Source organism: Camelus dromedarius, chromosome 23 (assembly GCF_036321535.1).
Source record: "Camelus dromedarius isolate mCamDro1 chromosome 23, mCamDro1.pat, whole genome shotgun sequence".
NCBI classification, from domain to species: Eukaryota; Metazoa; Chordata; class Mammalia; order Artiodactyla; family Camelidae; genus Camelus; species Camelus dromedarius.
The window spans coordinates 20,992,332-21,009,788 of NC_087458.1; the positions used below are offsets into that span (position 1 = coordinate 20,992,332).

General features: G+C 49.3%; 1 protein-coding gene across 1 annotated transcript in view; it reads right to left on the reverse strand.

Annotated features, from left to right (window-relative positions):
* KIAA0040 (KIAA0040 ortholog) overlaps nt 1-17,457 on the reverse strand; it is a 32,292-nt gene that overhangs the window by 3,862 nt on the left and 10,973 nt on the right. The gene's annotated exons all lie outside the window — the stretch shown is intronic.

Sequence of the window (17,457 nt, forward strand, 5' to 3'; positions counted from 1 at the left end):
GTGTTCTGCCTGGGGATTGGCTCCCTGGATCCTCTACAGGAGTAGTTCTCAGCTTTTCTCCACTGCAGCTCACCTGATAGGTGTTGAATACATACTCCCCGTAGGTCAGCTCTGTATCTGACCTGCTGTGAACACAACTTGCCACCTGCAACACTAATTAAAGCTTAAGCACAGGATAGAATCTCCAAGTCTTGCTGGCTGTCACAGGGGAGTCAGACCTCCCCAGCTAAGAGGTCATCTGTCCTCATCCTGCCTCACTCCTGCCTTCCTTCCTGTCCCTTCATGTCCTCTTCCCTGCTCCATGTCTCCTCCCTCCTTCCATCCCACTCCTGTGCCTGGCAAGGACTCATCGAGCTTTGGGTGGGAAACCAGTTCTCTCTGTTTCTGCCTTCCTCTCCCTCATTACCCTTGTCCCTGCTTTCTGTGCCCCAGCCAAATATTCCCAAGTCTCCTTCCCTGCCTGCTGCCTTCTTTGCAATGGAAGGAATTTTGCAGGCTGACCAGTGATGGTGTTTGGAAACTGGGATGGGACCCCTGGATGCCTCCCTACTCCTGTCCTGGGGCTGTTCTGGTTGCTTGTCCAGAGAGGCCCCTCTTCCTTTGGCATCTTCTCCACTCTCCACGTGTATCTCAGGCCTCAGCTCTCAAGGATAAGGTCATAGAGGCGCCTTCAGTTCTTGAAGCCACAGGTTCTCATGTCTCAACAAGACTTGGAGGACAAGCATGATTCAAAGAAATTAAGAGACCTCTTGGCATAAGACATTGCCGAGGATGCAAAGATCAAAGAGTCATTGATTTTTTAGGCTGGAGACCTTAGAAATCATCCAGACCAACTCTTTCATTTAAATAGGCAGACTCAGAGGCCCAGAGTGGCGAGGTGACGTGTCTGAGGACGTGCAGAGCTGTGATGAACACCCAGACCTCTGAACAGTGCTGCCAGGCAAGCAGAAGAATGAAGGATGATGGCATCACTTCATGTTTGTATTTTACTCAATACTTTTCTAAATCACCTTCATGCGAATTAGATCTTCTAAGTGAGGAACAGGATGGTGCATGGTTAATGGAGGGAAGCACTGGGGGACTTGGGTCCAGAATCATTCTGAATTCCAGGCTTCATTCTGTTGTCCTGCACAGGAGTGCAGATGTGTGTGTTACACCTCGGTGGTGTGTTACACCTGGGTGGTGTGTTACATGTGGGTGGTGTGTTACACCTGGGTAGTGTGTGACACGTGGTGTCCTAGCGGTTGTCTTGGAGGTCTAATTCCTTGGATAACATACTTGATAAGTGTCTCACGTACCCAGTGCCCATGTGCCCATCCAAGCCCCACCTCATCTCCGTCCTGGTCCCCAGGCATATGGACCCGTCTCCTCATGACATTATTTATACAGTTTGTGCAGTTGTACAAATTGGCACCAGCTACTGTGCCATTTGGCCTGTGGAGCCTGATACCTTGCTGTAAGGTGGGCCAGGCACTGTTCTAGGCACTTTGCACGACTGACCCAGTCCTCGTTATAGCCTTATGAAGTAGGTACAGTTATTCCCCCGCCCTACAGCTGAAGAGACGGAGGCACAGGTCACACGGTGAGTGAGGGGCGGAGCTGGCCTCGAGGATTCTGGGAGGTTTGGCTCCAGATCCCCAAGGGGTGAGCCGTTCACAGGGCTTGGTCCTGTTCCTTCCTGTGGAATTAACCCCTTTTTGGCAAGTAGCCCAGGATCTATAGAACCTGATGATCCTTCGCTATTTCCCTAATTGACTTAAATGTTGGTCCCAGTCTGCGGTAGAAAAAGACTACAAAGAGGTTTATTTCCCATTGTTAGATTCCTCACAAACGCAGGAAGATACATACAGTAAGAACCCAGTCCTGCCCCAGTGGGGCTTTACAGGAAGCATATGGTGCCTGAACTTAAGCTCAGCATGCAGCCAAGAAGAGTATCCTGAGTTTTGTCTCCTCGTTGGAGGCTTTGCCTGAGCCCCGAGGGTCTGGGAGCACCGCGCGGCAAGGGTCTGTCCACACGCCATCAAGCCCACGGGCTCTTCACAGAGGAGACCCCCCCTCGCCCCCCCTGGCCCCCCCGGGGCCGTGGCCCTGCCTGCTCCTGCTCACACAGCTGGCTCTCCTCCGGGCTCTCCTCCTCCCTCCGCCACAACCTTTCCTTGACCTCAGCCTCCTACGGCCCTGTATTTTTGGCCCATCCAGGGGGGGCTTACCCTGCTGTGTTGTCGGAAGGCTTTGGGTGCTTTCCTCTAACCGGACCCTCCTCGTAAACTCTCAGGGGACCACGTGCTCCTGGCACTGCTTTTCTGTGCTTGACGTTAGACAGCAAGAAACCACACTGCCTGACACCTGTCCTGTGCAGGGCTCGCGCTGGTCTGCGGGGAGCGGATGTGAGTCAGGGGCCCACACTTGGGTTCAGCCACAAGAGAGGAAGGGCGTCAGGCCCTCGGAGGCTCTTAGGGCAGCCTTCATGGACGTAGAGCACCTTGGGAGATGCGTGGGATTGTGACAGAGAAAGGTGTGTGGGAAGGACATTCACAGATTCCAGGCAGAGAAGCTTCTAGAACATGGGCAGGAGAGCAGGGGCCCTTCTGGTGAGCCTGGAGCTCGGGGGCGGGGAGAGGGGAGGACGGTAGGGTGTGGCTAGGGGAGAGTGGCCTTCGTAGGGTGTGTGTTTCTTTGGAGGACTTTGCAAAAGGAGAATGTTGAGATCAGAGCTGCCGCCTTCAAGGGAAAGATAACAGTCTGAAAAGCTTTGGAAAATGTCTTAAGTGAGCCTTTCATCCATTTAGCAAACATTTATTGAGCACCTACTATGTGCCACATGCTGTGTTAGGTACTTAGGATTCAGGAATAAAGGTTTCGGATGTCACGGAGCCTTGTACATTCCAGGAGACTTAATATCATTGAGGGATCATGTCAACAGACAAATATGAGAAGCAGATTCCAACTTGGGTTGCTTAGCTGGATGAAACAGAAGCGTGCATTTGAATTGTGTCTTTATTTCAATGTCACTGGTCCTCCTGCACCTCCAACCTTTGTCTCAAACTCATCCATCCTGTGGCACCTAAAATAGCCTTTGAATAAACAGATTTCTTTTCAAGCTAAAGAAAGCTAAGTCAATAATTCACTTCTGGGTTCCTAAAGGTACTTACTGGAGTCTGCTCTCCATACAGCCAAAGAAAGTATTCATTAACATTTGGGAACCCAGTCTGGGGAAAATTTGATTAAAAGGTATTCTTTCTATTTTTTAATCTAAGAATTCTCTTCTAGGCTCCCCCAGGTTACTTGCTGAGCTCCGCTAATCTATAGTGCTTCATTAGTATTTACGAGCTTTGCATTATTAGCATTTCCAGGAAACAATCAAATATCTCCTTGGTGGTATGAATTGAAAGAGCTTCTGTGGAACGTTTTTGCAGAAGGAGCCGCACTTTGAGCCTCAGAAATGCACCCTGGGGGACCCCATCCTTTTGTTGGCTCTCAGGAATCACTGACACTGTTTGAAAAATAATTCACCTATTCTTGTAAAACCAACAGTAGGTGCTAGCCAACCTTGATTTGGTTGTGGGGGTGGGTGAGAGGAGAGAGAAGAGAGGAGAAGTTCCTTCCAGTTTTCCTGAAACCAAGCAGCATTCACGTCTATATCCTCCATGGTGTCTCACTGAGGAGGAGGCATTCATTCATTCTTTCTTCCCACAAGCTTCCATCTGCTCTCAGGCGAGGCACTGATGGAGAACAGACAACCTGGAGCCAGGAGACCTGGGTCTGAGCCCTGGGTCAACTCTCGTGACCTTGGCCAGTTACCAAACTTCAGCTACAAAATGAAGCAGTTAAGCTTCCCTTGTAATGATGTTGTGAAGATTAAGAGTTCAATACACTTAATGTATTTTGTAAACTGTAAAACACTACAAAACATAGTCTGTGCAATAGTGAGTTATCCCCAGATAACAGTGGACTAATTCTATCCTTGAGCTTTTCTTCCCCATCCCTTCCCTCTAAGGCCAATCCTCATGGCCAAAGAGCCGTGGACTCCCACCCCATTCAAATGCAAAGGGCTTCACAGGTGGCCTCCCTGCTTATGGCTGGTGTGCGGGCCTGTGGCTGTAATTCTAGCAATCGGGATGGAGAAGGGTCCCTTGAAGAACATCTGACAGTGCCTGGAGGGCTGTTAAGCTCATAAAGTGAGGCCCGCGGAGAGTGCCTAGCCCCACGCAGGCGCCAGCCTCCCTGCAGGCTTTGGAGCCCCCGGGAGTGTACAGGGAGGGCTCCTGCCACAGGGACATCTGCTCCGTCCCTGAGAGCCGAGAGCCGCTCCACAGTTCTGTCCAGGCCTGGCCCTCGGACTGGCGTTCCTTCTGGAGCTCCCCAGGAAGGGGGCAGGGCATCCTTCTTTGCACCAGCCTCCTGTTACTTCTGTTCATTACATGAAATAATACGGGTAAAGCCGGAGAATAGTGTCTGTCGGAGAGTAAATGCCTTCTAGAAACGTTAATGATAAGGCTCATGATGGTACCTAATTAAAATCCCTGAGACCCTCTCCAGAATGATCTCCAACTGGCCCAAATCTGCACCACCCCAAATCTTGTTGGGGGTGCGGTGAGGCCAGGGGGGGTCAGGTCTCTCTCAGAACCTTAAAGGATTCCTCTGCTGCAGCTGCAGACTCGTGTGTGTGTGTGTGTGTGTGTGTGTGTGTGTGTGTGTGTGTGTGTGTGTGTGTGTGGCATCTCATAATTGTAAGTAGGCAGCAGAGTCCTCCCTTGGGCCTTTCCCCCAAGGTCCCTTTGAGCTGCTACCCTGTGTGGTGGTGACCACTGTGCTGCTCCATCTCTGCACCCAAAGATCTCGGGTGATGACAGGACGGACTTCTGGCCAGGATGGCTGTCTAAGTCACCAGCGAGGTTCCCGGGCCGTGTTTACTCTCTCTTCTAGCCCTGGTCTCCTCTCGGGTCTCTGACTCGGACATAAAACAGGAGTCCCATCCCATAGGCTCTAGCTGACTGCCACCATCCCTCATGGGGGTTTAAAACATCCTCTTCAGCCCCAGGTCTCTCCACCCTGCCTGCCCAAACCTTGCCCCAGCTCCCAGAACCACCACGCAGTCCTTGCAAAATCCCTGAGGATACAGTCATAGCACACACTTCAGAGACCATGCTCTCGGGCAGCCAGGGCGTGGGGTGGGACCTTGGTCAGCAGTTACTAACTCTGCTGCCCTGGAGTGATGGTTCTCACCTTGCTAACCTGGCAGGCTCATATGCTCTCTAATAGATGTAAGTACTGTTTGGTACAAAAGTTGTCAGATCACAGAAAATAACCTGCTAGTGGAGTATTTTGTTTATAACTTAAACCTGGCTGAAGGCATGATGGAATAGATATCTGGGTTTCCCCCGATTTAATTTGTTGCCTCAGGTAACTGGTCTAAATGCCAGGTTGGATCCTCTCCCCGGCCCCGAAGCATGCATGTGTGGCGCGGAACAAGATACTGAGTGCTGGAGGGAAATAGGTAGTACTTTCCCTCAGAATCAATGCTGTAATTATGGCTGCAGTTTTGAACAACAGCACAAATAGGTCATCAATAAGGCATCATGGTTATTGAAAATAATAAAGTGATGCTTTAATACGTAGACATCCTGAATTGGAAGAATCTGGAGACAGGTCATCTGGTTGGGTTCTTTCACTTTATTGATAAGGAATCTGGGACCAGGTGAGGCTGTAACTTGCTGGAGGTCACAGAGTTGACAGCTGGTGGAGTTGAGGCCAGAACCAACTGACTCTTCCGACAACCAGCACCCACTCCTGCCAGGTCTGTCCCCCCTACAAAAGTCCTTAAAACTAAGCATTGAGGCAGCACTTGGCAAGATGCCCACCACGCCCTCATCCTGGGCACAGGCTAGTCTTCACCTCTTAGTCCCCTTACGTCTCTGGGGCTGTGTGACTGAGCTCTGGCCAAGGGTACGTGGGCCTGGCTCCTGAAATCTCCCCCAAGGTCCTCCTTGCTTGCTCTCTGCTCGCTCACTGGCTGGCCAGATGCACCGGGCCCAGGAGGATGGACTCCAAGGCCCCCAGGACAGCAGAGATGGACGATGTTCCCAAATGACTGTTGGCAGAGTGAACAGTGGAACGTATGAGAAAGAAGGCTTTGCTGGAGGAAGCCACTGAGATTTAAGGATGGTTTGCTATAGCAGGTAGCCTATCCTGACTCATACAGGTGACGAAAGGCTAATGTTGGTAATGATGATCACAAATATGCGATACAGTTAACATCTCTCCTGTAGTACAGCTTTGACCCAAGAGGGGTTTACCTAAGTGCTTCAGGGTGCTGGTTCTGGGACCAGATACCCTGGGTTCGAATCCTGACTCTGTTCTTCAGTAACTCTTATCACACTGGACCGGCTACTTAATCTCGCTCTCTGGAGCTCACTTTTCTTGTTTGTAAAATGGAGCTGATAATAACAATAGGCTGCTGTGAAAACTAAATGGGTCACCAGATGGAGAGCATCTCAGAGGCAAGCCTGGCGATAAATGTGTGCACCCTTATTGTTTAACCCCAACTGCACAGGTCAGCCACAGAAACACCCTCGACTCCTCAGCTAGTGATGATTTGTTTGCTTTTTAGAATTCAGGATGGTCCTGGAGTCATGACTTTAATTTTTTAGGTCTTCTTTAAAAGGCATTTTCCCTCCTTCCTCTAGTTTTCCTGTAGTAAGGACACTTCTACTCCATTCCAGTCATGATTCTTTTTCAAAGCAACCATTTCAGAATTAAAGCACGTACTATGAGGATTTGGGTACAGCCCCTTCACCCTCTCTCTGAGGATCTCGCATCATTGGGCAGGTGGGGCACAAGCCTCTGTCCTCTGCCCGCACCAGGCTCGCTCCCCTCTTTTCCTTCTGCCAATGCATTTAATGAGCCCCTAGGATGTGCCAGTTCCTGCCCGAGGCCCTGCAGACACAGTCATGAATGATGCAGGTATGGTCAAGCCACTCACTTTCCACAGGGAGAAGGCAGATAATAAGCAGGTGCACAAACAAAGAAACCAAGCTCTGCTGTTGGTGCTGTAAAGGAAACAGTTGGCGTGGCCTCTGAGGAAGTCACTTTGAGTGTTGAGGGGTGACAAGGATCCAGTTGTGCGCAGGTGGCAGGGGCAGCAGGGAGAAGGCCTGGAAGTGGGAGAGAGCTCGGCATGGCTCAGGAGACAGGGAGACCCGTGTACCTGGGGCCCCAGAGCACTGAAGTGAAGCGGGTTCAAGCAGGCAGCTCTGGTGGCCTGAGTGTAGAGGGTGGAGGGAGGAGAAGCAGAGGAAGGGTCCTGAGAGGCACAGGTGCCATCCTCTTCATCCTGTTGTCACCACACAGGTCCTGAGAGGCACAGGTGCCATCCTCTTCATCCTGTTGTCACCGCACTTGGCCGAGCCCTCACACTGGCCTCTAGTTTTTCCTTCTTCCAATTCATCTTCCTAAAATCCGAGTGGGATCCTGCACCCCCTGCTCAGCCCCTCTTTGGCTTTTCATCACTTGTATGATGGTCACAATCCCTCAGCGAGGGGGACAGATCACTCGTGAGGTGGTGGTCCCTGCTGCCATCCTGGCCTCATCTCCCACCACCACCCTTATTGCCACATTTCCTTAAGTTCTCCGGACATCATGCTGTCTCGCACTGCCACACTCTGGTGTGTGCTGTTCCCCCGCCTGCAGTGTCCTCTCACCTCCTCCCTCGGGCCACCCACAGGAGGACTCCTTGTCCTTCCAGATTCCTCTGGGAGGTCTTCTGTGACTATTAGCCTTCTGCCCCCAAACTTCCCCAGATCGATTTCTTTCTCTTCTGAGTTCTCATAGAGCCAGTAACCTACCACAGCCCTTATCTGACTATTTTGAAATGATTTGTTTTCTTTGAAAAATTAAAAGAATACAGAAAGCACAAAGATTCATATATATATGACATAAATATGATATATTTATATGTTGAGAAGAATATAACCATAGTTGGACACAATGCTTTTGCAGTTGTGATTAGTTAAGATGAGGTCACACTGGAGTAAAGCGGGTCCGTGAGCTAATATGACTGGTGTCCTCAGGAAGAGGGGACATTTGGACATGGAGATTGACATTTAGGGAAGATGGCCATTGACAAGCCACGGAGAGAGGCCTGGAACAGGTCCTTCCTTCATGGCTTTCAGAAGGAACCAGCCCTACCAACACCTTGATTCCAGATTCCTAGCTTCCGGACCTTCCATCCAGCCAGTGGTACCTGTCACGGTAGCCCCCGGAGACTCCTACAGCCCTCTTGCTTCACAACACCCCCATCCCCCCAGCTTGTCCCATCAGCTCTATCTCCCTATCTCCAAAACATACCCCAAATCTATCCACATCTCTCCATCTCATGGCCAGGTCACCATCGCCCCTCACCTGGACTACCGTGACAGCTTCCTAGCCAGGCTCTCTGGTTCTGCCCTTCCCTCATCATAGTCTCTTTTCCCCGCACAAGCCAGATCATATCGCCCCCACCGCTGCACCTCCACTCACTACCACTCCCCTCCATGGCTTCCCAACACGTGTGGAGTAAAAGCTACACTCTTTGCCATAACCCACAAGCGCCTCCATCAGCTGGCCCTGCCTCCCCCTCTGACGTCATCCTGTGCCTGCTTCTCACTCACCGTGCCCAGGACACACCTCCTTCAGAACTGTCCTCCCCTCTGGCCTTGTTGGTCCCTCTGGTACATTTCCTCTCAGATCTTGGCGTGACCACTGCTTCATAACATGCAGAGCTCAGCTCAAAGGCATTTGCACTCAGATGTAACCTCAAGTGTCACCTCCACATGACACCTTTCTCGACCAAGTCATCTAAGAAGCCCAGCCCCCAGTCCACCTCTACCACACCATCCTGTCTCCCTGCCTTTGTAGTTCTTCCCACTCCGAAATTTTTCACTCACTCATGATGCTCTTGTCACTTAAGTGTGTGCATTTATGGACTGTCTTCCTGCTCTGGAAAATGAGCTCAGTGAGAATGCTGCCTTGCCTGCCTTACTCTGTCTGGGTGCCCAGCATCGGGCATGTACTTGAATGAATGAATGAAGTCATGCTGGTTAACCAAAGGGTCCTGAAAGAAAAGAGGTCCTGAAACCACGTAAATTGGCCAACCCAGGTCTTTGGGGAGAGAGCAGGGGCAATGAAAGGCGTAGGGAAGAGGCAGTCAGTCACATCTGTGGCCAGACGTTGATGACGGTTACCCACCCTTTAGCCCACCGTCCACCCAGACAGACCCTCCAGCCAAGTAATGCATTTAAAGAGGAAATAATGATCAAGAAAATCCCATATCACAGAAAGCAGTAGAGAGTGGGGAGTGTGCCTTATCAGCTCCTAAATAATCACCTACCTTCCTTTTGCTCGGTTACAAAGAGCTCATTGTGGCTGGGACTTTCTGATAACAACGGATCCTTTCCTAATTACTGTATGCTCTATTTCAGGTTTAGCAAAAAAGAAAATTAAAAAGCGCCGTTTCACTCTAGGTTCAAATGAGTCGATCTTTCAATCAATGGAGTATTAATTAAGCTATGCTAAGAAAGGTGGGGGAGGAAAAAGACACCTTCTCTCTACTCAAAGATGATACAGGGGAAATGATTAGAGAATAATTTAAGAACAATGAAAAGGGTTTAAAAAGGTTTTCATCTGGGCCTTCCCTGACTTTCTGTTGCAGGTGGCCTAAAACCTCTGGCCATTGAATTCCCCTTTACTCTTTGTCCCTCTCTCTTCCCTTCCTTTTCTCTCTCTTTATCCCTAGTTACATTGTCTCCAAAGGGTCCATGTCCTAGACTCTGACAATAATTAGTGTTTTTCAGTCACTCTTAGGATTAAACACAAAAAATCATGTCTCTCCAATACTCTGAAAATTCCAACTGTGCTAAATGTGACCAAATGCAATATCCCCAGCCGCTTAGCAAGTCAACAACTTCCTCATACTTACGCCCCTAGATCATCAAGGAAACTGAAGATTTTTCTTCTCCTAAACCAGAAAACACACAGTCAGGAATTCTGCCTCCTTCGCTAACACTGGTGTGGAGTCTGGGCAGCATTCGCTTAAGCACTTTGAGTTTAGTTTTCTCTTCTGTAAACAGAGGTGCTAGCACATTTCTCAGAGGGTGAGGAGTTTTTTCCACTGTGTAACATCCTTTTATCCCTTATACCCAGCACTGTGCCGGCAGAAAGTGGACTGGTGGTATTTACTGAATGGATGAATGAATGAATGAGTGAATGAATGAATAACGTGTATGCAGATAATGGATGTGAAGCATGTAGCCTAAGTACACTTCACACAGTAGGTGCCCTAAAATCGCCCTGAAAACTACATAGCACTGTATGTATGTATGTATGTATTTATTTAACATAGACCTAAAAATTTTTTTTGGACATGTAGTTGATTTACAATATTAGTTTCAGGTGTACAGTAAAGTGATTCAGTTATACATGTGTATTCTTTTCAGATTCGTTTCTATTGTATGTTATTGGAAGAAACTGAACATAGTTCCCCGTGCTGTACAGTAAGTAGGTCCCTGTTGTTTGGCACTGTGTTTATTATTACACTGCTCATATTGTGTGAAAGGTGAAAACATCCATTCATGACTGAACAAGTTTGTTCTAAGCGGAGTTCGATCAGTTTTCCTGTGAACTGGTTTAGAGAGAGCGTCAGCCAATCCTGGGAATCGGGCCGGACCCACTCGCCTTCCCCCTGCTCTCGCGCTAACTCTGTTTCCATTCGTTCCCAGCTTCGTCCCCTCTTTCAGCCCTCCTGGCCTCCAGGATCCAGTCTCTTGGGGGTGCCTTGTGCTGGCCATCACTGTCAGCTTTCCCCTCTTCATTTCAGCTAGATGCTCACTGGTTCTGCTTTGACCGGCCCCTTTTGACACAGGTGCCTCAGGGGGCCAAAGCCTCGGAACGGCGGGTTGGCGCACCGTCTCATCACCTTTCACAGTTAACAGGGGATCATATGTTGAATCAAAAAGCCACCGTTTGCTGCGTTCTTCCTAAATGCGCAGCTCTGTGTGTGTCATCAAGGCTCCACAGACGTGGCCTGTGGCCTCGTTCCACAGCTCGGGCGGCGGGGTCTTTAATCCCTATTGTACAGACTAAGTAATTTGCCCAAGGCCATGGAGCTCCTCAAGCGCAGAAGATCCTGCTGGAGTCCCTGTGCTCTGGAGCGTCTGTTCTTCAGCTGCTGGGGACCTCAGTCTCTGGATTCTCTCTTCTCGGACGAAGAGGGGCTCACCAGTCATTCAGCCATCAAACATCGGAAAGCCTTCCGTGTGCCACACACTGTGGATACGCTTTTGATGAATTAAGACACCTTTCTGGGGCCTCAGGAGCTAACATCTTAAAAGCACCAAAAATAGAAGAGAAGTACAATATCGTATCATGTTGATGGTGGGTGCTCGGGACACAGAGGCATAACCCCCCTAGCGTGCTCACGGGCAGCACAGGAGCGACAGCCGACCCACAGGGACTTCTACTTTATTTTATTTTTTTCCTCCTCTGATTTTATATAAAATTCTTAATCTTCAGTTTGACCTAAAATTTGGCCACACTAATCTCCCGCGTAGCCACAGTCGGCTGGAGCTTGAGAAAGACCAGTGTTCCCTGAACCAGTACCCTGGTCCGCACCCTGCCTGCCTCGCCAGTCCTGACCCCTGCTGCTCCCTGGAGGCGTTTTAAGCTTGCAGCCCCTGGACCACACACTCCCTCCGGAGCAGGGACGGCTTTACCTGTTCTTTGTGCTGTTGTCTGTACAGGGGAGAGCCATGCAGAGGACTTGAAAAAGAAATGAGGACAAAAGGCAAAAGGGAAGCCTTACTTTCCAGCTGTAACCTCCAGTTGGATGGACTGATCCTGGTCCTGGGCTAACCAGATAAGGGATAAGGATGAGGGATGTTTACAAGGGGAATTAATACATCTCAGAATGTCCCGAGCACAAGGCAAAAGGCCGGCAGAGGCTGCGGGGGAAAGAATGTGAAGAGGACCCGGTTCTAGTCCTGGTCCAGTTGTCCTCCAAGCCTCTGACCTTGGGCAAACCAGTTAAGCTTTCTGAGACCTTTTCTCAACTGAGAAGTGAGGCTATTAGCCATCTCAGATCTCTCTCAAGATTGCTGGGAAGAACAGATGAGACACGTGAGAGACCACTGAGGAGGGAAACCTGCACTTAGAGGATGTTAGAGGATTGTGTTAAAAAGCTGAATCACAGCTGAAATTAGGACCCCGAGCTTCTCTTACTGATGCTGCCCTCTGCCTCCCTCGTCCTTCCCCTCCCTTCTCCACCAGGTCCCTTACGAATCATGGTCATTAAGGGCCACGTTTCTAATTTGGAGAATTTACGGGCACACACTCTGACACCACTCATGCTAGTGTTTGCCGTCTGTATATATCCAAACTGACCACATCCTGGTATTAGTACTAATAAAACCTGTAGCCATGGTTACAGTGACATACCCGGGTTATACTGTTCTCATTTTCACTCTTCGAAACTATTCGGTAAAAGATTTTGGAGCCAATTTTTGTGGGTGTGGTAACGCGCCGAGGTGAGGTTTTATTTTTGGAACGTGTGAGCCGAGGCTCTGAGGTCGTCTCTGAGTGAGAAGCGGGTGGGGAGGGGCGGTGCCTTCTCTGTTCCACAAATAAAGGGGACACTCTGTGGCTGACTCCGGTAACTGGTGCTTAAGTCTTCACACGTCATATCCGCTTGGAGGGAAGGTGTGTTTTTTGAAAGAGCAAGAAAACAACCAAGCGCTTGTGTGATTCAGGGTCTCCCACAGGTGGTTATTAAAAAATAGACTGAATTTAAAGTTGCATCATTCTCTTTAATATTACAGAGGAGAACTTAGAGTTTGGTGAACTTTGCAGCAATAACCGAATGACTGATTTATTTTCCTCGGTGGTGGCGGGGGAGAGGTTTATAGGCTGGAATAGTTGAAAACTAATGGGGTGGCAAAAATATACAATCATGCAACTCAAAAGCAGTAGAGATATGGTTTTATTTTCCTTTCCATTTCCTCCCTCCATTTAACGTTAACAAAGGTTCAGGGCAATTAAAAGCCAAAAGCTACCTCACTGTAATATTGAGGCTTAAAAGGTAAAGGCCACGTCATAGAGGGAGTGAGCAGAAATATTCTCATTCCAGTCATAACTCACCCCTGCGGAATGCACGGTGTGGAGTATTTCAGATTTGCCAGGCTTTGGGCCACAGGCTGTGTCTGAGGGTGGGTTGTGCAGAGGGGCTGATGTTGCTGGAGGATGAACCTCCACTTCTTGTCTGTATGCGTTTCCATCTCCATCCTGCACATCACATGCAGATGTTTTGGTTTTTATAGTTTTGATAAATAATTGTTGGTGAATGTGGAGGACATGGATGAGTACACTACAATATGTACTGAGCACCCACTCAGGCAAGCAGCACCCCATTTTTGCCTCAGTACCCTCTTTCTTTGATGCAGATGACATCTGCTCAGTCTCATGAGATGCAGCTTTAAGTGCTTCTGTGCACGTAGGTTGTTACCCCTAAGCTCCTGTTACAGAGAAACTCTGGAACTGCCACTGGCTTCACGCCATCCCCGATGCCCTCTGTTTGGCTGCCTTTGTCCTCAGATAAGTTAACTTCCTCTTCACCCCTGAAATGACCTTCCCAAAAGAGGTGGCAGGTGTTGCCCATAAGTGACTTAGGAGTGTGGATGGAAGAAACTGCTTAAGCTGGGGATTGCAGGGCGTGGGGGAGTTCCCCATAGATACTAACGTACACACACACACACACACACACTCTCTCTCTCTCTCCCCCTCCGTCCCTCTCTCCCCTTGGCTCCACCCCCTTACTCCTCCCCTCCCCATCCACCACCTCTGCTCCATCCTTGCCTGGAGGCCTTTATGGAAGTCTCTCTGGAAAGCTCATGGGCATTTGGGAGGTGGTAGGATGGTGGGAGAGGCCAGGGAGCTCTGACCTTATCTCCCAGCTCTCTGCACGTGGCCTCAGGCCTGGACTGCCAGCAGGCTCTGCACAGCACCAGCCTTCAGCTTTATCTCCCACGAGCAGTCCAGAATATATATATTTTTAAATATCAGACTGACCCACCCTCAAACTATCAAGGTCTTGAAGAAATAGGACAATGGGTGGGAACACTTTGGTAGAGCAAAACAGTTGGGATGTGTGTCCTGCCCCTGCTAGATGGAAGGCAGGAGATGGCTATGGAGATGGGAGTTGGCTTGGAGAGCCAGAGAAGGGGCTTAGAGTGCCTGTGGAGTGCCCTGGTAGGGGTGGGCACCCCTGCGGTCAGTGCACAGCCCGTGGGGCTCCAGGCCTCCAGTTCTAGCTTTGACTTTTATCTGGTTTTATTTATTTATATTTTTATAGGGTTTCACATGAGCTGAATTCTTGTGTGAAAGATAGCCTGGGAGCCATGAGTGAGGGGAATTTCATAGACTGTAGTGTGAGAAGCCAGTTCAAATTCTCACCCTGACTTAACTCAGCATGTGCCATTGGGAAAGTCATTCAGTTATTTTGGGCTTCAGTTTCTTTACCTCCAAAAAGGGGGGAAATTTGAGAAGAGACAGGAGAAAGTGATGGCATGGGCTGCCTCTGCGGAAGGACACCTGGGGCAGGGCTGGGTGGGAGGCTGGCTTTTCTCTCTGGCCTTGGGTACGGTTCTGAAGGTTTGACTGTACGCATGCACTTTCTAAAGTCAACAACCAACCGGAAGTGAGTACCTGCCTGGCAGGGAGGGTCCTTGTGTCAAAGCAGACAGTGCATGCGAATGAGTTCCTAGGCTGTTAAAAGCTGTACAAATATTTAGAGTCATAATTGGTATTATTCCAGGCAGATGTAGGGACATGGCAAAAAACTTCACTTTTCAGTTCTGCCAGGTAGTCAGAGTGGCCTGAAATTCTTGGGAAATTGGCTCCTATGCCGGAAGGTCTTCCTGCTTCCAACCCAGAATGGCTGGGTGGACCGTACCCTTACCCCCCCTCCACCCTATTCCAACCAGGGCAGCTCTTTCTCCTGGCTGCGCAGTGTGCTGGATAACCTGGATCCTCCCACCTGCCCAGATAACCCCAGATTTCCAAGGACTAGCAGAGTATGTCCACCCTGCCGAGCGAGTTCTGATAAGCACATTCCATCCTCTGCCAGGCGGCACGGGGCCATGCTGCTTGGCGTGAGCAGAGGGAGTGGTACCTGTGTTGGCGGCTGCCCTCTGATTGACCCCCAGGGGCGGGGGTGGGAAGATTTGTAGAGAACCTGTGAGTCTCCCTTAGGTTGTTTCCTGGGTTCCTATAATAAAAATAATGCTGAGCGCATGTTGTTCTTTATACATGAAGAGGCTAATAGTACTAATAGCAGTGATTAGCATCCATGAAATATGCAGTTCGAATTATTTTTCAGGTAGTTGCATATGGACTTCATTTCAAGAAGTGTTAGCTAATTACCTGCTATGTGATCAACATGGTCCTGAGGGCAAAAAAGAAGAGGGTGAACTGCCTCCCGTCCTAGGAGAGTTTCTTAATGAAACTTAGAACACAGTAAGTCCTGCCAGGTGACTGGCCAGGTCTCAGCTTCCCCACCTCTCAGATGACACCACTCACTATCCATGTTGTTGTCAAAGTCAAATAATACATACGTGAGATTCTTTATAAACTGATAGTGGTCTTTAAAATTTAATTTTTGAAAATAACAACAGCAAACAAAGGCTAAGGTAAGTATCAAAAAGTGCCCAAGTCCATGCACTGTTAGAAGGGAGAGCCATCAACGCTGGCTTAGGTTTTAAGGGAGAGACGGCATGGAGGAGGTGAAGGTGGTGTGAGCCCGGATGCTGGGTGTTACCACGTGGACAGTTGGACATGGGGGTGGGAGAAGGGAAGCTGGGCTGAGCTGGGTGGGAGGGGTACAAGAGCAGAGGTACAGAGCCCCAGACAGAGAGCGCGTGGGACTGGGAAGGCAGTGAAGAAACCTTCTGAGGAAGAGTGGGCAACGAGGTGGTACAGGCAAGGTTGGTGAGATCACAGGGGGCTTAGAAGGCACAAAACATAGGTTTGGTGTAATGGGCCCCAGGGAAGCCCTGAACGTTGGTGAGCAGAGAAGACGTTGCAGCGTCAGTGTTTCAGAGGCTACATTCTTGCTCCTGATCCCTCCTAATTCAAAGTATGCCTTGGCCCAGAGCTCAGTGTTATGCAGGATTAAGCCCCACCCTGGGCTCATGGGCAGTCTGCCCTAACCAGCCAGGCTCAGTAATCACAAATATTACAATAAAAAAAAAAAAACCTTTTTATTAATAGCATACTTTCTCCCTTAGACAAAAATCTGATTATGAACTGAAATGAAATATCACCAAACCAATCAGAAAGAAACTGCCATTTATCTCCTGATCCCCTGGGAAGGGGGGCAGGGGGAAAAACCCTGATGCAATTACCGCTCTGAGTTTCAGACTGACACCCGAGTGGTCTTGGGTTTATTTTTGATTGGGAAAGTCCTATCAAAGACCTTGCACTTGTAACTCATTTTAATTTTTTTAATGGCCTCTGCAAACATTTCTTCATTCAATTCACTGTAATGTGAGGAGGGGAGGGATTTCTGGCCCTGTTTCACAGGTGAATAAAATAAAGAACAGAAATGCATGTTCAAAATTTATTTAAAATTGCAAAACTGGTCAGTGGCCAAAACCAGGACAGGGTCCAGGTTTTCTGATTTCCCAGAGAGATACTCTCCAAACTGTACTAACTCCTAAAATGCAGCGAGAGAGGAGCACACAATGGCAGCCAGTCAGTCTTCCAGTTTACGAGGCCTTTCATTTCTCAGGCTCCCTGAGATTTGTGGTCCCTCTTGCTTTGGGGCCTCACACAAGCTTCTTTATCTCCCCCCAGTCCCACCCCAGTACCTCCCAGTCTCCTGGCCTTGATTCATTTAGTCCCAGCTGAAATGTCATCCCCCCTTGGGAGACGTTCCCTGACCTCATTATGGGTAGAGCCCCTGCCCTGTGTCTGTCACTGTCCCTCTACTGTTACCACGGCCCACAACCTGCTTTAGGGTCATTGTTTTATTTAGTCATCTTTCTTCCTTTCTGGACAGAATCTGTTCCCATCACAGCATCCCCAGTATCTGGGACATGTTTTGCTCCTGGAAAATAGTTGCTGAATTAATGAATGAACATCTGTATGGAGGAGGAACCTGAGGTTCACTGAAATTAAAGGAGTTGCCCCAGGTCTCTCAGACAATCAAGGGAGACGTGGCAGTTCTTCCACCCCTAAATGTCCAGTGCTCAGTCCGCTCTGCCACGCTGGTTTCTGGGTTCACACACAGCATCAGCATTACGGCCAGATAGAAGATACTCAGGGGAAAAAAAATACCCACTAACTGGAATTTCAGTATTCTGGGTTTGGAGAACTCTTTTCAGCCTGGGCTCAGCATATCAGATGCCAGATATTCTGGGGCATTCCAGACTA